Source organism: Hemitrygon akajei, chromosome 1 (assembly GCF_048418815.1).
Source record: "Hemitrygon akajei chromosome 1, sHemAka1.3, whole genome shotgun sequence".
NCBI lineage: Eukaryota > Metazoa > Chordata > Chondrichthyes > Myliobatiformes > Dasyatidae > Hemitrygon > Hemitrygon akajei.
In genome coordinates this window covers 96,123,191-96,148,768 of record NC_133124.1, presented here as the reverse complement: position 1 = coordinate 96,148,768, position 25,578 = coordinate 96,123,191, and positions in this window count along the sequence as shown.

Below are 25,578 nucleotides of genomic sequence, written 5' to 3'. Positions count from 1 at the left end.
CATCTCTGTCTTAAATGTGTTACATACCCCGTAACTGGGTCACTTACCAGGAAAGATAGAGAGGTCAGTTGAAGTCTGATGGTACCATTTTTAACAGTATTTATTGATAAAAATACACAAAAATAATATCAATGCAAACATACAGATAATATACGTCGTCAATACTAAATCTAAAAGCGCGGGTATAATAATAATCAATAAGAAATAGCTCTATCGTTGTCTAGGGGATAATGTATTGTCCAATGGAAATATAAAAGTCACTTTAGTTCATTCAGTTCATACAGGCTTCGGCCTTTGGGTGGAGAGAGACAGATTTTTAGAACTTGCCAGAGTTTCCTTTTTTTATGATGTCGATCCTTCGAAATGTCGTTGGTATCCTTTTCCTTTTAGCTAAGCCGTTCTTCCGTGGTCAGTCTCGCCAATCCCAGGCAACGGGAAAGGACGCACGCGGGCCCCACCGGCTGTCGCTATTAAACGCTGTCACGGGATTTCTAGCATTTCTCCTGGTGCGTCTGAAGGGGTTGTTCCCCAGACGCTCTTTTATCCTTACTCACGGGGTCTCAGATGTCAATCAGGTTGGGATGATGCCATCCCTCCACCAGCCCACTTTGGTCATTCCCTGAGGGCTTCAATGAATAGTACAGTATTTAATACACAATTCCGTCTCCAAGAGACAATGGCCGTTTTCCGTGGCTTTGTATCGCTGAGGGGCCAGGACATTCCAAACCCCTTGTGGATTCTGCGTGTCTCTCACTCATTTCCTGGGTCCCAGACCCGCATTAATAGCGATCTTGCGATTCTCAAAAAGGAGGGGGCTACTTTGTACCCTTCGGCCCCTCAGAGTTGTGGCACGGTCGTAACACCCCCTTTCTTCAACAGAGTTTTACAGAGTAATACAGAGTCTTACAGAATTTTAGAATCTAACACAATACAAAAGTTTTTTTTTCTACAGAGCAATACAGTTATACATTCAATTCAGCATCTAAACAGTTACCGATTACATTGTCACTTCCTTTAATATCTTAACATCTTGTACCTTACTAAAGTCTTGTAGCATCAGACTCCGATTTAATGACCACCTATTTTTTTTATTTTCTTTCCTTCAGCAAACAAAAACTAAAGAGTTGTGATCTTAGCTTACGTGTATACTACAAAAGTTCATGCAAATACTAATCTTTATGTTACTTTCAAACTTAACAGTCAAGCTTCCATGGGGGTTGTCTTTATTATTCACATGCTTTGTCGAAATCCCATAAAACCGGCTTCTGCTATTTAAAAATGGCGTCCCATTAACCCTCGCCTCTTTTCCAGTTAATTCCCAAGTGGTGAGCTTGTGCACCATGGTGAAATAGGCTTTCACCCGCTCCTTTCATAGGAGTTATTTTATCAACAATGTGTTCCAAACTTAGACCATTTTCCGAATTCCCACACAATTCTTTAATTTTATGCAAGTTGCTAGTTTTCTCTTCAGGACCCTTCAGGCTATTAGTTCTCAATGCCAGCGATCCCTCTTTGTTCAAACAGCATTTCGAATTCTGCGGTTTCACACCACACTCTGGAATAACAATAGCGAGTGGGGCCCCTTTACCTTCCAACTCAACCTGTAATTGATCCACAGGCACCGCGGTACCAAGCCATTGTCTCTGTAGCCTGGTTGCTGCTTCTGACATCAATCCAGACTTTAAATTTTCTTCATTCAATTTGGAAACTACACTTTTCCCTTTTCCTTCAATAATAATATTCACCTCACCACCTTTTATCTCCTCACTAACTTTTAACACACCTTTGAGCACGAACAACTGGGAACTCTCACTTCCCACTATTACCAAGGTTAACCCTTTCTTCACTGAACCAAGTCCATCTGACCCACAAGGACATCATTCCTTTTCAACTGAATCAAATACCTCAGATTTTTTCTGAGCTCCATTACTAGGTTCAGTACCACGTGCATCCACATCTTGAACACACTCAAACGGGACATTTGCCTCTTCCAGGCTTTCAACACCCGTACCCTGTTCAAATTCTAAATTCCCCGATCCTCCCAACTACTCTCTGGGCAACTCCCTTCCGGAGTAAACTCAACCCCGCGGGCTGAAACAACCTCATCTGCCAACCCAGCAGACTTCTTCAAGGTAATGGCATCCTTTTCATCTAGGACTGCCCTCATTTCATTATTGGGAACACCTTTAGAATTTTCAAATTCTTCAAACAGTTCTGCCAAACCAGACAGATCATCCATGTCCAACCCTGGACCTTTTAACAGATTTATCTGTTTCTCATCTTTATTTCGTGCCTCTATAAATTTTCTCCTCGCTAAGGGCAGGTCTACCTCCTCTCCCTTACTCTTTTTCACTTTACTACTCTTCGTTTTACCACCCTCTAAACCCTCGTGGTACAGGGTCGGTAAAAACGTCTCGGCTAAATCGATACTGGCCGGATTTAAACTGCTCTCATTCTCAGCTGCCTTTCTCGACATGCTGCGAGTGATCGCGCATGCGGGATAGATCTTGGAATCTAGGGGCAGGACCTCCACCGGCGGTCTCGTCAGCTTCATTGCTGACCAAACCTTACCACCGGCTAAATCATTACCCAGAAGGATGTCCGCGTCAGTTCTCGGGAATTCTGATCGCACCCCCATTTCAACTGGTCCAGATACCAGCTCACAATTCATTATGATCCTATGCAAGGGCACTGTTTCTGTCCCTTTTCCTATTCCTTTCACAGCTACCATTCCTGTCTTGCGACCAAAATCCAGTACCTTACTGCTAATCAATGGCAGTTCAGCTCCTGTGTCTCTCCAGATCCACACGGGAACTGGTGGGTCTCCCTCTCTCACAGACACGGTTCCATTTGACATACAAGTCTCAGACCCTTCTCATACTCTGTCTACCCGGGGCTCTCTTGTCAATTTACTGATTGCCACGGCACATCCTATAGGGACTGCGGCTTTCCATTTTCCTGTCTCCTTCCTCAGAGCAAAGCACCTAGATGCAATATGTCCCCCCTTTCCACAATTAAAACAGGTCAAGCCCGGAAATCTCTGGCCGTCTTGCCTCTCCTCCTCAATCTTACCACTAGCTCCTGGCGGGACCTCTGCCTCAGCCGGCGGGCTTTCTCTATTGTTCCCACGGTCTCTCTGGTAACTTTTATTCAAGGAAAACTTTGTCTTGTGGGTTAGGGCATATTCATCTGCGAACCTAGCAAATTCGGAGATGGACTTATTCGGCTTCTCATTCAAATACCTCCGGATATCCTCCGAAACACAACCTTTAAATTCCTCAATCATAATTAACTCCCTGAGACGCCAAAAATCCTCTTCCACTGTTTCTGCTGTACACCAACAATCCAAGAGCACACCCTTCTCATAGGCAAACTCGGTATACGTCTGATTCCACCCTTTCTTTAAATTTCTGAACTTTTGTCTATACGCTTCAGGTACCAATTCGTAGGTCCGGAGAATGGCCTCCTTTACTTTGTCATAATTCTCCGCCTCTTCCTCCTCTATGGACAATGCCGCATATGCCTGTTGTGCCTTCCCTTTTAACACACTTTGTAACAACGCCACCCACTGCTCTCTGGGCCACTTCTGATTCACTGCCACCTTTTCAAAAAGCAAGAAATAACTATCAACATCCGTCTCCTCGAACGTAGGTACTACCCTCAACTCCCGACTAACATTAAACCGCTCCTTTCGGTCTGACCCTTGAGCTCTTCGCTCTTGCCTTAACTTCTCCATATCCAAGTCATGTTGCCTCTGTTTCTCTGCCTCCCTCTCCTTCTCAGCTCTTTCCTTTTCTTTCTCAGCTGCTTCCAGCTGCTTTAATTTAATTTCATGTTCCAACCTTAATTTCTCCAACTCTAACTGAGCCGTCCCACTAGCTGGTGCCTTTTCAGGGATATTTTCCAATACCTCAGCAGAAAACACATTCTTCCCAATATAATACTGAGTTATGGCCCTCCGCACCTCCCGCTTTTTCATCGACAACCTCACCTCTGCGAGGCTTAGTCCTTTCGCAATATTTATTAATTCTGAATTGGTGGCCGCCTCTAGCACCTCCAGAGTTGGGTTTTCTATAAATTCATCCACGTCCATCTTTGCTGGTTTCCTGTCTGGCTACCCACGTACCAGATCCAAGTTTGGACTTACAAGCTCGATTCACTGGCCTCCCAATTTGGTATCAAATCTCGAGACGAGAAACCCAAGTTGTTACATACCCCGTAACTGGGTCACTTACCAGCAAAGATAGAGAGGTCCGTTGAAGTCTGATGGTACCATTTTTAACAGTATTTATTGATAAAAATACACAAAAATAATATCAATGCAAACATACAGATAATATACGTCGTCAATACTAAATCTAAAAGCGCGGGTATAATAATAATCAATAAGAAATAGCTCTATCTTTGTCTAGGGGATAATGTATTGTCCGATGGAAATATAAAAGTCACTTTAGTTCATTCAGTTCATACAGGCTTCGGCCTTTGGGTGGAGAGAGACAGATTTTTAGAACTTGCCAGAGTTTCCTTTTTTAATGATGTCGATCCTTCAAAATGTCATTGGTATCCTTTTCCTTTTAGCTAAGCCGTTCTTCCGTGGTCAGTCCTGCCAATCCCAGGCAACGGGAAAGGATGCACGCGGGCCCCACCGGCTGTCGCTACTAAACGCTGTCACGGGATTTCTAGCATTTCTCCTGGTGCGTCTGAAGGGGTTGTTCCCCAGACCCTCTTTTATCCTTACTCACGGGGTCTCAGATGTCAATCAGGTTGGGATAATGCCATCCCTCCACCAGCCCACTTTGGTCATTCCCTGAGGGCTTCAATGAATAGTACAGTACTCAATACACAATTCCATCTCCAAGAGACAATGGCCGTTTTCCGTGGCTTTGTATCGCTGAGGGGCCAGGACATTCCAAACCCCTTGTGGATTCTGCGTGTCTCTCTCTCATTTCCTGGGTCCCAGACCTGCATTAATATGTTCGTAACAAATGCAAGAAATTTTATCTTTAAGTTGCTGGCAGCATGACCGTGAACCTTTTGCAGTAACCAGGTCCCAGTGCAAGGTGCAATCCACTGTATAGACAATTTAAATGTCAGCCCTGATTGGAGGCAAGAACTCGTTCTCCACAATGTTCACTCTTCTCTCCAGGAAGTTGGAGCCTTTCGCTGTTTCATTGTTGGTTCAATTTAAACACTGGCTCAGATAGACTGAAAAGACAGTGTGTTGAGATCTGAGGCGAGAGCTGATTTTACTTGTTCTCCACAATGGGCACTCCTCTCTCCGTGGCACTGAGGCTATGAAGACAGCTCCGGCTGCTGTGCTCCATGCCTGCTAATGTGATGAACATAGCTGAGGCTTTGGGCCTACTCTGGGCTGCTCTAGGGTTCAGATCTGAAGACTCAGTTTGGTTCAGAATGTTGTTATTTGCTTTAAATGTTTGTATGATTTGTGTTTTCTTTCCCCTTTCTTTTGCACATTGGGTGTGATCTTTTATTATTTTTTAATGTAGTGCTGCCACAAAACAAGAAATTTCACAACATATGTCAGTGATACTAAAACCGATTATGAATCTAATTCTGCTAGGCCACCTGAGTCTCTACAGAATATCTGAACATATTGCAAGCATTTTTTCATCAACTTGTACAGTGATAATGTTGGGCTAGAATCTCACATCTGCTTTTGTCTGGGATCCAAGTTTGACAAACTTCTTCAATGATGAACAGAGGAGAGTATCCTAACTGTCTGCACGCTGGTCTGATATGGAAACACCAATGCCCAGGCACAGAAAAGTTGCCTAAAAATTGTGCATACATCCCAGTCTATCATAGGCAAGGCCTTCCTCACAAATGAGTACATTAACAAGGAGTGCTGCCACAAGAAAGCAACATCCCCACTGTCAAGGGTCCCCACCATCCGGGCCATCTTCTCTTTTTGCTATTACCTCTGGCCAGGATGTACAGGAGCTTTAGGTCCAAACCACTAGGTTCAGGAACAGTTACTACATTACAACCATCAGCTGTGCATAACTTTACCCACTTCTGAACTGATTCCATGCAAACAGATTCACTTTCAAGAACTCTACAACTCATGTTCTCAAAATTCCTTTTATTATTTGTACAATTTGTCTTCTTTTGCACACTGGCTGTTTATCAGTCTTTATCTGTTTTTGATATTTTTTGTTTACTTTTATTTTCCTGTAAACACCAGCAAGGAAATGGACCTCAAGGTTATATATGTTGACATATATGGACTTTGATAGTACTGTGCATTTTCTTGAATTTGATTTTGAGTCAATTTATTGTTGGCTGAGACAAGGTTCCTGTACTTTTACACCACAGATAGATGAGGAGCTGTGGGGTTGAAAGAAAACTAGCTGTTGGTGGAGTTTCAGCACCAGGAATGGGAAACTACATATATAGTGTCCCCAAGGCAGATATTGTATGGGTTACATGCTAATGTAACTCTAACCTGAACTGTAATGTAACTAAATTTAACTCTAAAGTGAACTTTTAATACTGAGCAGAACACTTTCCATTTCACAAGATTTATTTGCTGAATTGACAGTTCCTCAGTAACTTAGCAAGTTTGACCAACTGAATATGGAGTGAGGACTACTCTACCTCCAACTAAAAAGTTAAGGGGACTGTAATGTCTACACCAAACTACATAGTGTTAAGTCCATACAAGTTCATAGATCCTTGAAGGTGACAACATATGTAAATATTGTGGTTAGGAAGGCATATGAGCTACTGCCCCTCTGGACAATGAATACAGAAGTAGAAAGGTTATGCTCCAATTTTATAAAACCTTGTCTGACCTCAGCTGGTATACTGATTACAGTTGTGGTCATCATACTTTAAAAAGGATTGTATAGCACTGAAGAGAATACAGATGACAATGACTAGGATGTTGTCTGAGATGGAGCTGCTTAGTTAAGAGGAAGAGTGAGGTCTTTTCTCACTGGAGGATATATGAAGGAGAATAACTTAAGTGTATAAGATTACAAGGGTATAGATAGGATAGACGGCAAGAAGCTTTTCCCTCTATGAAAAGCATATAAAATTGGAGGACACAGATTTATGGTAAGGTGAAAGAGATTTAGACAGGATATGAGGAGAATCTTAACTGTAGGATGGTGAGTGATTGGAAGGCACTGACTAAGAAAAATGGCTGAAGATGATTCACTAACAGCATTTAAGAAGTGTCTAGATGTATATCTGAACCAAGTGTTGGAAGAAGAAGGGTGATCACTGGTTAGCATGAGCAATTACAGTTGATTTGCATGTTTCCATACTGTACAAGTCCATGATTCTCTGACATCAATCGTAAAAATCTAACATTCAATCATAAGTAAAAGGCTGTGAGGGATCCTGAGGTATATATGTTATTACAATGACTTCCTCATCTCAACAGAAACTGCTGAGGGTGGTATTTAGTGTAGTGGAATCACTCATGGGATCTAGTCTAGATTTATTTTTATGTATCATCTACTATCCAGTGAGAAGGCTGAAGGATCTGGCTGCATGAGCAAGGAAACAATGAAGCAGCAGCTGTTGGACAAAGTGTCTGGATGGCCCAGAGTTCTTGGCCTATATTGTTTCATCCTTTGCACAAAGCTACCCCTCATTCCACCATGGTATTCCATGGCTGAGATATTATGGCTTGCCATCTCTACATACAGTATGTTACTGAATTTGGTTCTACATAGTCTATTTGTTTCTAATTACTCTATCTCAGAGACAGGCCTGTCCTTTATGTAGCTGGACTAAGGAAGACCATGAAAGGAATGGAGAAGAACCAGATGATGTGGTATAATTCAAATGATTAGGAGAGGCTGCCACCACATATTTTCAAGAGCCATAGAGAGTTTGTGGAAGCACTAGGAGGTGGAACCTACAAGGAGAAGATTGGCGTCAGAGTTTCATATATGTAGATGGTTTTGTGTATGCATATGATACACAAAGTGAAGGTAATTGAGAACATAAGGTACAATACAAACATACAGTTGAGTTACAAACATTTCCTGTGATGCAGCCAAAACTGAACCAATGATAAAGCACATGAGATTCAGAAATGACTCAGAAAGACAAGTCTATTGAAATCCTTTTAGAAAATAACAGACAGAATGACAAAGGAGAGTCAGTGGATATTATTTTCTTGGATTCTCAGAAGGCTGTTGACAAGGTGCTGCACATGAGGCTGCTAAACAAGATAAGAGCTCATGGTATTACAGGAAAGATACTAGCATGGATAGAAGATTGGCTGACTGGCAGGAGGCAAAAAAATGGGAATAAAGAGGGCCTTTTCTGATCGGCTGCCGGTGACTAGCGGTGTTCTGCAGTGGGACTGCTTCTTTTCACATTATACGTCAAAAAATTGGATGATAGAATTGTGGCGAGGTTTGGAGGTGATACAAAGATAGGTTGAGGGGCAGGCAGATAGGTTGAGGAACATAGAAGTCTACAGTAGAATAAAGGTCCTTTGGCCCAAAATGTTGTGCCAACCATGTAACCTACTCTAGAAACTGCCTATACTTTCCCTACCATATAGACTTCTGTTTTCCAAGCTCCATGTACCTATCTAAGGGTCTCTTAAAATATCGTTTTGTATCCACTTCTACCACTGTCACTGGCAGTGCATTCCATGCACCCACAACTCTCTGTGTGTAAAACTTACTTCTGAAGTAGGGAGACGCAGAAGGACTTGGACAGATTGTGGGAATGGGCCAATAAATAGCAGATGGAATACCGTGTGGGAAAGTGTATGATCATGAATTTTGTTAAAAGGAATAAAGATATAGACTATTTCCTCAATGGGCAGCAAATACAGAAATCGGGGTGCAAAGGGACTTAGGATTCTTAGTGTAGAATTCTCTAAAGGTTAACATGCGGACTGAATCCATAGTAAGGGAACCAAATGCAATGTTAGCATTCATTTTGAGAGGGCTAGAATATAAAAGACTATGTAATGCTGAGATTTTTTAAGTCATTGATAATACCACACTTGAAATATTGTGAGTAGTTTTGAGCTTTTTCAAAAGGCTTTTGACAAGGTCCCACACAGGAGATTAGTGCGCAAACTTAAAGCACATGGTATTGGGGGTATGGTATTGATGTGGATAGAGAATTGGTTGGCAGACAGGAAGCAAAAAGTGGGAGTAAACTGGACCTTTTCAGAATGGCAGGCAGTGACTAATGGGGTACTGCAAGGCTCAGTGCTGGGACCCCAGTTGTTTACAATATATATTAATGATTTAGACGAGGGAATTAAATGCAGCATCTCCAAGTTTGCGGATGACATGAAGCTGGGCGGTGGTGTTAGCTGTGAGGAGGATGCTAAGAGGATGCAGGGTGACTTGGATAGGTTAGGTGAGTGGGCACATTCATGGCAGATGCAATTTAATGTGGATAAATGTGAGGTTATCCACTTTGGTTGCAAGAACAGGAAAACAGATTATAATCTGAACGGTGGCCGATTAGGAAAAAGGCGAGATGCAACGAGACCTGGGTGTCATTGTACACCACTTATTGAAGGTGGGCATGCAGGTACAGCAGGCGGTGAAAAAGGCAAATGGTATGTTGGGCATTCATAGCAAAAGGATTTGAGTACAGGAGCAGGGAGGTTCTACTGCAGTTGTACAAGGCCTTGGTGAGACCGCACCTAGAATATTGTGTGCAGTTTTGGTCCCCTAATCTGAGGAAAGACATTCTTGTCATAGAGGAAGTACAGAGAAGGTTCACTAGATTGATTCCTGAGATGGCAGGACTTTCATATGAAGAAAGACTGGATCGACTTGGCTTATACTCACTGGAATTTAGAAGATTGAGGGGGGATCTTATTGAAACGTATAAAATTCTAAAGGGATTGAACAGGCTAGATGCAGGAAAATTGTTTCCGATGTTGGGGAAGTCCAGAATGAGGGGTCACAGTTTAAGGATAAAGGGGAAGCCTTTTAGGACCGAGATGAGGAAAAACTTCTTCACTCAGAGAGTGGTGAATCTGTGGAATTCTCTGCCACAGGAAACAGTTGAGGCCGGTTCATTGGCTATATTTAAGAGGAAGTTAGATATGGCCCTTGTGGCTAAAGGGATTAGGGGGTATGGAGAGAAAGCAGGTACAGGGTTCTGAGTAGGATGATCAGCCATGATCATACTGAATGGCAGTGCAGGCTCAAAGGGCTGAATGGCCTACCCCTGCACCTATTTTCTATGTTTCTATGAGCTGCTTATCTAAGACCAATTAATTCCACTCCACCACCACTCTCCTTTGTCTAGTGGAACTTGTCTACACTCTTAATAATTTCTCACTTGTCTCCTCCCACGTCCTTCAAACAGAAGGTGTAGCCTTGGGTACTCGCATGGGTCTCAGCTATGCCTGCCTATTTGTTGGCTACGTGGAACAGACTATGTTCCAAGCCTACACTAGTGTCTGTCCCCCACTTTTCCTATTCTACATTGATGGCTACATTTGGTGCTGCATTCTGCACCCATGTGAAGCTCATCAACTTCATCAACCTTGCCTCCAACTTCCATCCTGCCCTCAAATTTACCTGGTCTATTTCTGACACCTGCCTCCCTTTTCTCAATCTCATCATCTCTGTCTCTGGAGACAGCTTATCTACTGATGTCGATTATAAACCCACGGACTCCCATAGCTACCTGGACTATACCTGTTACTCGTAAAAACACAATCCCCTTCTCTTAATTCCTCCATCTCCATGCCAGCTGCTCTCAGGATGAGGCTGTTTATTCTAGAATGAAGGAGATGTCCTCCTTTTGCAAAAAAAGGGGCTTCCCAACCTCCACTATCAATGCTACCCTCAACTGCATCTTTTCCATTTTGCACATGTCTGCTCTTACTCCATCCTCCCACCACCCTACCAGGGATAGCGTTCCTCTTGCCCTCACCTACCACCTCACCAGCCTATGCATTCAGCACATAACTCTCTGGAACATCTGTCACTTCCAGGCATCCTACTGCCAAGCACATCTTTTCCTCTCCCCACTTCCTGCTTTCTGTAGGGACTCCCTTGTCCATTCATCCCTCCCCACTGATCATCCTCCTGGTACTTATCCTTGCAAGCAGAACTAGTGTGACACCTGCCCCTACACCTCCTCCCTCACTACCCAAACAGTCCTTGCAGGTGAGGCAAAACCTTACCTGTGAGTCTGTTGGGGTCATATACTATGTCTGGTCCTCCAGGTGTGGCCTCCTGTATATCAATGACACCCAACGTAGATTGGGAGACCACTTCGTTGATTACTTACACTCCCTCTGCCAGAAGAATTGGGAACTCCCTGTGGCCACCCATTTTAATTCCACCTCCCATTCCCATTCCAATATGTCAATCCATGGCCTCTACTGTCATGATGAGGCCACACTCAGGTTGAAAGAACCACATTGTCTAGGTAGCCTCCAACCTGATGTCTTGCACATTGATTCCTTGAACTTCCAGTATTACACCCCCACCTCTCCTTCACTATTCCCATCTTCTTTTCCCTCTCTCACCTCATCTGCTTGCTTGCCCATCGCCTGCCTCCCTCTGGTGCTCTTCCCCCACTTTTTTTCTTCCATGGCCTTATGTCCTCTCCTATCAGACTCCCCCTTCTCCAGCCCTGTATATATTTCATCAATCAAACTCCCAGCTCTTTACTTCATCCCTCCCCACCCCCAAGGTGGGGGACATATCACCTTGTGTTTCTCTCTCTCTCCCTCCCACCTTTTAAATACTTCTCATCTTTTTTCTCCATTCCTGCCGAAGGTTTTTGAACCAGAATGCTGACTGTACTTTTTTTTCCATAAATATTGCCTAGACTGCTGAGCTCCTCCAGCATTTTGTATATGTTTCTAAGAAAGGATGTACTGAGATTTGAAAGGGTCAAAGAAGATTAATGAGAATGATTCTGGGAATTAAACATTTGATGGAATTCATTTTCACAGGTGTCTGTAAAGGCCGGGGCATTAGGTGTATTTAAAGTGGAGGTTGATAGATTCTTGATTAGTCAGAGTGTGAAAGGTTACAGGAAGAAGGCAGGAGAATGGAGTTGAGAGGGAAAACAAATTAGACATGATGAAATGGTGGAGTAGACTCGATGGGCTGAATGGCCTAATTCAGTTCTTATTTTTCAGTCTTATGATCCAATACAAGAACAGACCTTTTGAAAATAATTGAGTTGAATTTCTTTAGCTGGAGGGTGGCAAATCTCTTGTATTCATTACCATGGACAGCTATGGAGGTCAAGTCATTGGGTATATTTAAAGTGGTGGTTGATAAGTTCTTGATTAGTAAGGGTGTTGAAGGTTATGGGAGCAGGCACAGGCAGAAGTATGGGGTTGTCGGCAATAATAAATCAGATATAATGGAATGGCGGGGCACAGCCGTTGAGCCAAATGGCCTAATTCTACTCCCATGTCTTATCTTTTTATGGTCTTATGAGTGGATGACACAACAGGAAAGTTGATCCAGCAGAATTGAGGACATGCAGGTAGGATACTTAAAGATGACTAATGCTCTTTTGTTTTTGAGGAAATCTCTGAGGCCAAGTGACCAAAAGATAGAGTTGTATTTCTTGGAATTTTATTTGCAATTATTTATCGCATTGTATCACCTTTTATGTGTAAGTAGTAAAGAGTCTGAATAGCTTTATTTGTTTTTCTGAAAAGAAAGCAGTGTTAGAATACAAATACCCTTAAGAAATGAATATATTATATGCTATGATTTTGATACATTATTGTGCAGGATAATCCCTGCAAACATAACTGATTTATTCCTAAAGAAAGGAAATTAGGAAACTAGAAGCTAATTAACTTCAGATCTGTTATTGAGGAAATTGTGGAAGCCATCATTCAAGATGTAGCAGGCAATGAGAAAATTGATCACAGTTTTCAAGCAACATCAGTGTGGTTCGTGGAAGGGAAATCACTTTGATCAATTTAGGGTCGGTATCAGAATCAGGTTTATCATCATAGACAACTGTCATGATATTTGTTGTTTTGTGGAATAGTACAGTGAAACATTAAAAAAGTCCCATAAGTTAGAATGTAAAAATAAATAAATAGTGTGAGATGGAGTTCAGGGGTTCATGGACCATTCAGAAATCTGATCACAGAGGAGAAAATGTTGTTCTTAAAATGTTGCGTGTGGATCTTCAAGTTCTTGTGCATCCTCTCTGATGACAGTAATGATAAGAGGGCATGTTCCAGATGGTGAGGGGTCCTTATGTATACATCTACCTCTCTATCTACCTATTTATTTATTTGTCAGATGTACATTGAAACATTAAAACATACAGTGAAATGTGTCACTTTGCATTCAACAGCAAATACAGTCCAAGGATGTGCTGGGGGCAGCCCGTAAGTGCCGTCACACTTCCAGTGTTAATATAGCATGCCGACAATTCACTACCCCTAACCATTTGTCCTTGGAAGGTGGGAAGAAACCCACACAGTCACAGGGGTGGGGGTGGGGCTAAGTACGAACACCTTACGGCAGACAGCAATGGGAATTAAATCCTGATTGATGAGCACTGGCACTATAAAGCAATGTGCTAACTGCTATGCTACCAATGCTATTACAGCCCTTAATGACGAATACTGCTTTCTTGAGGTGCTGTGCTTTAAAATGCCCTCAATGGTGCAGAAATTTGTACCCATTGTGGAGCTTGCTGTGTCTACAACTCTGCAGTCTCTTTTAATCCTGTAGATCATGGTCTCTTTGAATTTATTGGAGTTTTTTAAAGCAGTAACATGTATTCTGGGAAACCAGTGGATGTATAAGATTTCTAGAAAGCATTTAATTAGTTGTCAAACAGGACACCCTGTAACGAGTAGTGCGCCACAGGGTACTGACATCTCAACTTCATGTAATTTGCGCAAATAATTTGGATGGTTGCTATATATAAGTCGACTTCAGGAGGCCTCAAATTTTAATATAGATATGTTAAATGAGTGAACAGAAATTTGCCAAATGGAGTAGAACCATGCAGTCATGTCGAAACAAAACAGGGCCTTTAATCCGTCTTGACTGTGGTAACCATCAAGTACCATTTATAGTAAGCCATTTAAAAGCACAGTTCAATATAATTTAGGAACATATGAATTTGTCCATTTTGGACAAAAAACACAGTCTCAAGGGTGAGAGAGTGCGGAGGTCGAGGATGCATAGGAAATGGATGTTATAGGGGCTGTTCCACAAAGCACTAATACACAGACACTGCAAATAATGCAGCTTTCTGAAAAAGTATATTATTTCCAGGGAAACTCAATACCAAATTAGGGAGCTTAATTTTTAGTTATGGAGGGAATTGGTGACTCTACATTTATAGTACTGGGTACAATATTGCTTTTCTTATTTAGGAAAGGATATTAGTGCATTGAATGTTTATAAAATAGATTTTTTTAAATTTAGAAATACAGCATGGAACAAGTAGAATAAAAACACAGATGTTGATAAAAACACAGAAAATATAAGAGGAACTCATGGGTCAGACAGCATCTATAGAAAAGAATAAACAGTTAATGTTTTCAGGCCAAGACCCTTCATCATGATTTAGTTGAATAGCCTTATGAGGAAAAGTTGACTGGCTCAGATTGAACCTGCTGATGATTTGACTCATGAGAAGTGGCTACATTTAAGTATGTAAGACCCTGCAGATTTTGGCAGGATGGGTGTGATCTTCCAGATTGAAATTTAGAAGTAATGGTCAATACTTCAAAATAAGAATGTATCCATTTAAACTATGAATGGTCATAACACATTGGAACATTCTTCTAGAAAGATCATGAGGAGCAGAATATCTGAATAATTTTAAGGTAGAGATAAATAGCTACCTAATTAAGTAGAAGATGTAAGTTATTGCGGGCAGACAGGAATGCTGAGATAAATATGATCAGTCATTATCTTATTAAATGTAAAGCAGGCTCAAAGCATCAAAGGACCTATTCCTGTTCTGGATTCATAATTTGCGCACTGCTGTTCTGCTCAATAAAGCATAGTCTGTTTATACAGTTACTCTCACTTTGTTGAATTGCCTGTGTCTGCAGCCCCACAAAGAAAGCCATAGGCATCACACTAATTAACTGGTAACTTGATAAATAGGTTTATTATTATTACATGTGCTGAGCTATAGTAAGATCTTTGTTTTGCATGCCATCCATAAATATTATTTCATTACAACAGTGGATTGAAGTAGTACGAGGAAAGCAATAACGGAGTGCAGAATTAACAGAGAAAGTGCAGTGCAGGCAGGAAAATAAGACGCAGGACCATAATGGGGTAGATTGTATAGTCCATCTTACTATACTAAGGACAATTTCTACCGATGTAAAGTTCTACCTGCAATTAAACTCCGATAAACCACGATAAAGTGCTACAGAAATCTTTGGCACCTGGCTCGTGTTTCTTACACCCCAAAACTCACCAGTTCCACAGTCCCTCAGGATTTTGTGTAAATCATTTCTTGTGTTCTCCTGACACCCATCAGACGCTGCCTTCCCACAAGATTTACCAAGCCTTGGTTTCTATATTTCCCTGACTCAAAAGTTTCCAATCTTCCATGAGATTTATCGAGTTTCCTGCTCGCGCGCTCCCCTGAGACTTACCAGTCTCTGCTCTCCCCCACATTTCCATGCTTCCACAAATCTCACCCAACGCTCACTGGTCTCATAGGCCCCTCAAAATCACTGGGCAGGAACTGCACTCTCTCAGAGCTCACCAGAGGCTGTGTTCTCCAGAAACTTACCAAGTTCAGTGAAGAATTTATTAGAAAACCTACAGCACAATACAGGCCCTTTGGCCCACTATGCAGTGCTGAACATGTACTTACTTTAGAAAGTACTGAGGGTTACCGATAGCCCTCTATTTTTCTAAGCTCGATGTTCCTATCCAGGAGTCTCTTAAAATACCCTATCATATGTGCCTCTACCACCATCTCCGGCAGCCCATTCCACGCACTCACCACTCTCTGCGTAAAGAAACTTACCCCTGACATCTCCACTGGACCTTCTTTCAAGCACCTTAAAACTGTGCCCTCTCATGTCAGCCATCTCAGCATGGGAAAAAGCCTCTGACTATCCACACAATCAATGCCTTTCATCATCTTATACACCTTTATCAGGTCACCTCTCACCTCCGTCGCTCCAGGCAGAAGAGGTCGAGTTCACTCAACCTATTCTCATAAGGTATGCTCCCCAATCCAGGCAACATCATTGTAAATCTCTTCTGCACACTTTCTATAGTTTCCACATCCTTCTGGTGGTGAGGTGACCAGAACTGAGCACAGTACTCCAAATGGGGTCTGACCAGGGTCCTATCTAGCTATAACATTACCTCTCGGCTCTTAAACTCAATCCCATGGTTGATGAAGTCCAATGCACCCTATGCCTTCTTAACCACAAAGTTGACCTGCGCAGCAGCTTTGAGAGTTCTATGGACTCGGATCCCAAGATCCCTCTGATCTTCCACACTGCCAAGAGTCTTACCATTAATACTACATACTGCCATCATATTTGACCTACCAAAATGAACCACCTCACATTTACCTGGGTTGAACTCCATCTGCCACTTCTCAGCCCAGTTTTTCCTCCTTTCAATGTCCCACTGTAACTTCTGACAGTTCTCCACACTATCCACAACACCTCCAACCTTTGTGTCATCAGTAAATTTACTAACCCATCCCTCCACTTCCTCATCCAGGTCATTTATAAAAAATTACAAAGACTAGGGGTCCCAGAACAGATCCCTGAGTCACACCACTGGTCACCGACCTCCATGCAGAATATGACCCATCTACAACCACTCTTTGCCTTCTGTGGGCAAGCTAGTTCTGGATTCACAAAGCAAGGTCCCCTTGGATCCCATGCCTCCTTACTTTCTCAATAAGCTTGGCATGAGGTACCTTATCAAATACCTTGCTGAAATCTATATATACTACATCTACTGCTCTACCTTCATAAATGTGTTTAGTCACATCCTCAAAAAATTCAATCAGGCTCGTAAAGCACGACCTGCCTTTGACAAAGCCATGCTGACTATACCTAATCATATTATGCCTCTCCAAATGTTTATAAATCCTGCCACTCAGGATCTTCTCCAACAACTTACCGACCACTGAAGTAAGACTCACTGGTCTATAATTTCCTGAGCTATCTCTACTCCCTTTCTTGAATAAGGGAACAACATCCACAACCCTCTAATCCTCCAGAACCTCTCTCATCCACATTGATGAGGCAAAGATCATCACCAGAGTCTCAGCAATCTCCTCCTTCACCTCTCACTGTAGCCTGGGGTACATCTCGTCCAGTCCATGTGATGTATCCAACATGATGCTTTACAAAAAACTCCAGCACATCATCTTTCTTAATGTCTATATGCTCAAGCTTTTCAGTCCGCTGTAAGTCATCCCTATAATTGCCAAGATCTTTTTCAGTAGTGAATACTAAAGCACAGTATTCATTAAGTACCTCTGCTATCTCCTCCGGTTGTATACACACTTTTCCACTGTCACACTTGACTGGTCCTATTCTCTCATGTCTTATCCTCTTGCTCTTCACATACTTGTAGAATGCCCTGGAGTTTTCCTTAATCCTGTCCGCCAAGACCTTCTCAAGGCCCCTTCTGGCTCTCCAAATTTCTTTCTTAAGCTCCTTCCTGCTAGCCTTATAGTCTTCTAGATCTCTATCTTCACCTAGATTTTTGAACTTTTTGTAAGCTTTTCTTTTCTTCTTGACTAGATTTTCAAAAGCCTTTGTACACCACAGTTCCTGTACCCTACCATTCGATCCCTGTCTCATTGGAACGTACCTATGCAGAATGCCACACAAATATCCCCTGAGCATTTGCCACATTTCTGCCATACATTTCCCTGAGAACATCTGTTCCCAATTTGTGCTTTCAAGTTCCTGCCTGATAGCTCCATATTTCCCCTTACTCTAATTAAACACTTTCTTAACTTCTTTGTTCCTATCCCTCACCAATGCAATGGTAAAGGAGATAAAATTGTGATCACTATCTCCAAAATACTCTCCCAATGTGAGTCCTGACACCAGACCAGGTTTATTTCCCAATACCAGATCAAGTACAGCCTCTTGTCTTGTAGGCTTATCTACATATTGTGTCAGGAAACCTTCCTGATCACAACTAACTAACTCCACTCTATCTAAACTCCTTGCTCTAGGGAGATGCCAATCGATATTTGGGAGATTAAACAGCTTAAAGGAACAGACCTTTTTTCTGCTGGAGGGTGAACACTGCACAAACCTTCCTGATCTTGCAGGGGTTATCTCAGATGCAGATCACTATTCCTGAATGAAGATTCAATAGGGTCGATCCTTCATAAAACCGCCGAATGACACCAACTTTACTCAATCCTTCGGGTTCCCGTACTTTGGTAAAGTCTTCACTCTCCAACTCGACTGTAAAGGTAAATCAAAGATGTAACAAACCAGAACCAGCAGTGATTGGTGAAACTGCTAGCACAACGGTTTTTGCTCCTTACAATAGAAAGTAACAACTCCACTTTAAAAACAAAACTGTGTCATGAGACAAATACGGAGCAAACTAACTAATGAATTACCCCGACCTAACTGCGTCACAGCAGGGGTTCCCCTTGTATACCTGTTGGAACCTTACATCATGTGACCTCACACTGGCGTGAAAATTACATCAACCCACCATCACAAGACAATTACATCATGCTCACAAGATACTCAGTTACATCATGGTCATAAGACAGTCACAAGATACCCATGGGGTATGTAACAAGTGCCTGTAAAAAGTATTTACCCCCCCCCCCCCAAGAAATTTTCAATTTATACTGTTTTACAACATTGAATCGCATTGGATTTACTTTGGCATTTTTTGACACTGATGAACAGAAAAAGACTATTTCATGTCAAAATGAAAACAGATGTCTACAAAGTAATCTAAATTAATTACAAATATAAAACACAAAATAATTGATTGCATAAGGATTCACCCCCTTCAAGTCAGTATTTAGTAGATGCACCTTTGGCAGCAATTCAGCCTTGAGTCTGTGTGAATAGGTCTTTATGAGGTTTACACACCTAGACACGGCAATTTTTCCCCATTTTTCTTTACAAAACTGCTCAAGTTCTCTCGGATTGCACAGAGGTCATGAATGAACAGCCTTTTTCAAGTCCAGCCACAGATTCTCAGTTGGATTGAGGTCTGGACTCTGACTTGTACACGCCAGGACATTAACTTTGTTGCTATTAAACCATTTCTGTTTAGTTTTGGCTTTATGCTTGGGGTTATTGGCTTGATGGAAAACAACTCTTCCCTCAAGACGCAGTTCTCTTGCTGACTGCATCAGGTTTTCCTCCAGGATTTCCTTGCCTTCATTTTACCCTCTACCTTCATAAGCCTTCCAGGGCATGCTGCAGTGAAGCATCCCCACAGCATGATGCAGTCACCACCATACTTCACAGTAGGGATGGTGTGCTTTTGATGGTATACAGTGTTTGGCTTACTCAAAACATAGTGCTTACTCTGATGGCCTAAAAGCTCAATTTTGGTTTCATCAGACCATGAACCTTCTTCCAGTTGATTAGAGTCTCTCACATGACTCTGCTGAGATTTCATGTGAGTTTTTTTCAACACTGGTTTTCTCTTTGCCACTCTCCCATAAACCTACGACTGGTGAAGCAACCGGGCAACAATTGTTGTACGTACTGTCACTCCCATCTCAACCACTGAAGCTTGTAACTATTCCGGAGTTGTTACAGGTCTCTTGGTGGCCTGCCTTACTTGTCCCCTTCTTGTACAGTAACTTAGTTTTTGAGGAAGACTGCTGCAGGCAGATTTACAGCTGTTCCATATTGTTTCCATTACTTGATGATTGACTTAACTGTACTCCAATGGTTATTCAATGACTTGGAAATTTTCTTGTATCCATCCCCTGATGTGTGCTTTTCAATAACCTTTTCACAAGTTGCTTGGAGTGTTCTTTTGTTTTCATGGTGTAGTTTTTGCCAGGATACCGACTCACCAGCAATTGGACCTTTCAGATACAGGTGTATTTTCACTGCAAACACTTGAAACACTGCGACTGCACACACGTGATCTCTATTTAAATAATTATGTGACTTCTAAAACCAATTGGCTGCACAAGTAAAGATTTGGTATGTCATATTAAAGGGGATGAATACTTATGCAGTCAAATTTGTTTCATTCATATTTGTAATTAATTTAGATCAATTTAGATAGATAGATAGATAGATACTTTATTCATCCCCATGGGGAAATTCAACATTTTTTCCAATGTCCGATACACTTATTGTAGCAAAACTAATTACATACAATACTTAACTCAGTAAAAATATGATATGCATCTAAAATCACCCTCTCAAAAAGCATTAATAATAGCTTTTAAAAAGTTCTTAAGTAGTTTACTTAAATACATTGAGTCCTAACCCCGGCACTTTAACATATCTTACTCCTGGCGGTTGAATTGTAAAGCCGAATGGCATTGGGGAGTATTGATCTCTTCATCCTGTCTGAGGAGCATTGCATCGATAGCAACCTGTCACTGAAACTGCTTCTCTGTCTCTGGATGGTGCTATGTAGAGGATGTTCTGGGTTTTCCATAATTGACCGTAGCCTACTCAGCGCCCTTCGCTCTGCTACCGATGTTATACTCTCCAGTACTTTGCCCACAAAAGAGTCTTTTTTTTCTGTTGATCAGTGCCTATAAAAGCCAATTTAGGTCCACCATGATTCAATGTTGTAAAAAAAAACATGAAAATTTCCAAGGGAAGATAAATTCTTTTTAAAAGCACTGTATATGAGCTATCTTATGTATTTATATTTATTGTGCTTTTTATTATTGTGTTCTTTATGCTTTGTGGGTTTTTTGTGCTGCATCAGATTCAGAACAACATTTATTTCATTCTCCTTTGCACTTAGTACAGGAAATGACATTGAACAATCTTGAATCTTGAATCTACCTGTTGATTTTATTAATTTCTAATATAAATTTATTGCGAACAATTTAATGCATGGAACTTATACCAAGATACGAATATATCAAGAATATGTAATATTACATATTAATAGTTATAGCCTATTTATGTTATAGCATCAATTGACAAACTGAATGTGAGATCTGATGTCTATGAGATCTCTCCAAGGAGGTAATCCTTTGGATTATCAGTGCCTGGAGTGAGTACAGAGACACCAAATGCAGTATGATTAAATCAGGAAATTGGATATATCTGCCATTGGCTGAAATTGGAACAATAAGCGGTTGAATGATTGTATTTTTTATGTATGTAAATAGCTTGATAGTGTATTGGCTTTATTGTTTTCTCTTGAAAGCAAAGCATTGTTGTGTAAATTACTATAAGAATAGTGTAAGAACTGAGTTCAAAAAATAGCCTGACTTTTGGTGTATTGTTGTGTCAATCTGTTGCCTTTAAGAATGGATGTTGAAAGCTCCACCTGCATTATTTGCATTTGAATGTGACAACACATGCAAAAAAATGGAGATGTTCCCTGTGATTGGTGCCTGCTGAGAGGCTGCATATGTAAAATATCCCTGAATTGTAAACTGATGTGGAATATATTAGTATAATAATTCAGATACAGACAACAAAATCAGGCTTATTTTAATTAGTAAAATATGAAGCCAAATAATTGAATTACATTCATTCTATAATCTATTGGAAGACATAAATAAATTGTAAACTCAGAATAGAACTGGCTAGCTAGAAAAAAAATCAAATAGTAGCTGCTTCTAATTTGACCTTACCAAGCTTTGAATATTGAATAGTACAGTAATAGTCTGGGAAGAAGGATTGTTTCACACCAGAACAAACTTATGTTGTTCTTGATCTGCCACAGGCTAGGCTTGTGTAAAGGTCATTTTAATATAATTGATCTATCCATTAGTGAATCTTTACAAATGTCACTAAAGGTTAGGTGGTGCTTCCTGTAGCTAGATCATGCAGTTCAAATTGATTTTGATGGATTGTTTATTAATTATTTTAAGATTTCAAACCAAAATCTTCTCCTTAATATTCTTGTTTTGTAATCAGGCCCTAAAATCACCTGCACTTGGGCACAATAGGAAGCATTAGGACCCTCACATGGGGCATGGAACTTCACAATATTGTATTGGTTAGATTCACATGCTTAATGTTACAAATAAAGATGAAAAAAGTGGCATTTCTACAAAAGAGGAAGCAAAATATTTTGTAAAAGGAAGTTGGAAATCATGAAATATTCCTACTCAGAAGGATATTCTTTATGTCCTTCTGAGTAAATGCTTAAAGATAAATAACTTAAAAAGTTTAGTTTTATTTGTTAAATGTACTTCAGAATATCAAACCATACAGTGAGAAATGCTATTTGCATCAATGACCAACACAGTCAGAGGATTGAAATGGGGCAAAACCACAAGTGTCACCACGCTTAAGATGCCAGCATAACATACCCACAACTCATTAACCTAACCTTAATCAACTAGCTTTGGAATGTCGGATGAAACCTGAGCACTCAGAGGAAACCCATACGGTTATAGGAATAACGTATAAACACCTTATAGACAGTGGTTTGAATTGAACCCTGATTACTGAATGCTAGCACTGTAAAATGTTGTGTTAACCACTAATCCATTGTGCTGCCCTGCCAGGTATATTCAGAAAAATCCATTATCAAGCAATATTTACTTTTAAATCCAAATAATTTACACACACACACACTCACTCTCTCTCTCTCTCTCTCTCTCTCTCTCTCTCTCTCTCTCTCTCTCTCTCTCTCTCTCTCTCTCACATAAAATCGATGATCTCAGAGCTAGAGTGCTGAATCAGAGGGACATTAGGACCACGTGTGTCCTTTGTTTCACGGAATCCTGGTTAACCACTTCCATACTGGATGCAGCAATTCAGATCAATGGGTTTACTATACACCATCAGGATAGATCTATAGAGGCTCTGAAAAGCAGAGGTGGAGGAGTATGCCTCATGATCAACTCTTCTTGGTGCACAGATATATCAGTGCTGTCCCAATTCTGCTCACCAGACCTGGAATATCTGGCAGTAAAGTGTTGTCCTTTCTACCTACCACAGGAGTTCTCTGGGGTCACTCTGGTAGCAGTTTGCATTCCACCTCAGGGCAATGCCAAGCAGGCTTTAGATGATCTGAGCAATGGGATCAACATGCATGAGATGGTGCACCCAAGCACCTTCACCATCGTTTTGGGAGATTTTAACAAGGCCAGTCTAAAAAAATCACTAAGCAATTACCATCAACAGATCACGTGCAATACCAGAGGAAACAGCACACTGGACCATTGTTACACCACCATCAAGAATGCCTACCGTGCTATTCCATGCCCTCACTTTGGGAAATCTATCTGTACTTCTACTCCCTGAGTATAGGCAGAGACTGAAGACTGCAGGCCCAGCAGTGAGGACCAAGAAGGTTTAGCCAAGGGAAGTACAGGAGCATCTATAGGACTGTTTTGAATCGGTGGACTGGACTGTCAGGGATTCATCTTTGAATCTGGACGAGTATACCTCAGTTGTTACTGACTTCATTAAAACCTGCGTGGATGAGTATGTGCCTACAAAGACTTGCTGTGCATTCTCAAACCAAAAGTCGTGGATGAACCAGGAAGTACGTCGTCTGCTGAAGACTAGATCTGTGGCATCCAAGTCTGGCAACCCAGGCCTGTACCAGAAAACCTGGTATGATTTGTATAGGACTATTTCAAGGGCAAAGAGAGAATTTCGAATGAGGTTGGAGGCAACATCAGATGCATAGCAACTCTGGCAGGGTCTACAAGACATTACTTCCTACTAAGTGAAACCCAATAGTATGAATAGCAGCAATGAACTCAATGTCTTCTATGCAGGCTTTGAAATGGAGAACACAACTACAGGTGTGAAGATCCCTTCTGCACCTGATGACCCTATGATCTCTGTCTCAGAGGCCGATGTTAGACTGTCTTTAAAGAGAGTGAACCCTCGCAAGGTGGAAGGTCCCGATGGAGTACCTGGAAAGGCTCTGAAAACCTGTGCCATCCAACTAGCGGGAGTATTCTAGGACATTTTCAACCTCTCACTGCTAAGGGCAGAATTTCCCATTTTCTTCGAAAAGGCAACAATTATACCAAGTGCCAAAGAAGAATAACTTGGGCTGCCTTAACGACTATCGCCCAGTAGCACTCACATTGACAGTGATGAAATGCTTTGAGAGGTTGGTCATGACTAGACTGAGCTCTTACCTCAGCAAGGACCTGGACCCATTGCACAATAGCACAATAGGTCAACAGCAGATGCAATCTCCATGGCTCTTCACATGGCTTTAGACCACCTAGACAACACAAACACCTACGTCAGGATGCCGTTCATTGACTATAGCCCAGCATTTAATTCCCTGATTGAGAAGTTGCAGAATCTGGGCCTCTGTACTTCCCTCTGTAATTGGATTCTCAAACACAAAGTACACTGTAGATGCTGGGGTCAAAGCAATGCGCACAACACACTGGAGGAACTCAGCAGGTCGGGCAGCATCCGTGGAAATGAGCAGTCAACGTTCCGGGCCGAGCCCCTTCATCAGGACTGAAGATGGAGGGGGCAGGAGCTCTATAAAGAAGGTGGGGGAGGTTGGGAAGGAGAAGGTTGGTAGGTGCCAGGTGAAAAACTGGTAAGAGGAAAGATCAAGGGGTGGGGGAGGGGAAGCAGGGAGGGGATAGGCAGGAAAGGTGAAGAAGGAATGTAAGGGGAAAGCACCATGGGTAGTAGAAGAAGGCAGAATCATGAGAGAGGTGATAGGCAACTGGAAGAGGAGACAGAGTGAAACTGGGATGGGGGAAGGGAGAGGGAGGGAATTACCAGAAGTTGGAGAATTCAATGTTCATGCCAAGGGGCTGAAGATTACCCAGACGGTATATGAGATGTTGCTCCTCCAACTGAAGTTTGGCCTCATCACGGCAATAGAGGAGGCCATGTATGGACATACCCGAATGGGAATGTGAAGGAGAGTTGAAGTGAGTGACAACTGGGAGATCCTGTCTGTGGTGGCGGACGAAGGTGTAGGTGCTCGACGAAGCGGTCTCCCAATCTGCGTCGGGTCTCGGCGATGTAGAGGAGGCTGCACCGGGAGCACCGGATGCAATAGATTACCCCAACAGACTCACAAGTGAAGTGTTGCCTCACCTGGAAGGACTGTTTGGGGCTCTGAATGTGGTAAGGGGGGAGGTGTGGGGACAGGTGTAGCACTTACGCTTGCAGGGATAAGTGCCAGGTGGGAGATCTGTGGGGAGGGACGTGTGGACCAGGCAGTCGCAGAGGGAACGACCCCTGCGAAAAGCAGAGAGGGGTAGAGAGGGAAAGATGTCCTTAGTGGTGGGGTCCTGTTGAAGGTGGCGGAAGTTGCGGAGGATAATATGCTGGATCCGGAGGCTGGTGGGGTGGTAGGTGAGGTCATGGGGGACATGGTCCCTGTTGTGGTGACGGGAGGATGGGGTGAGGGCTGAAATGCGGGAAATGGAGGAGATGCGGGTGAGGGCATCATTGATGACGGCAGAAGGGAAACCATGATTCTCAAAGAAAGAGGA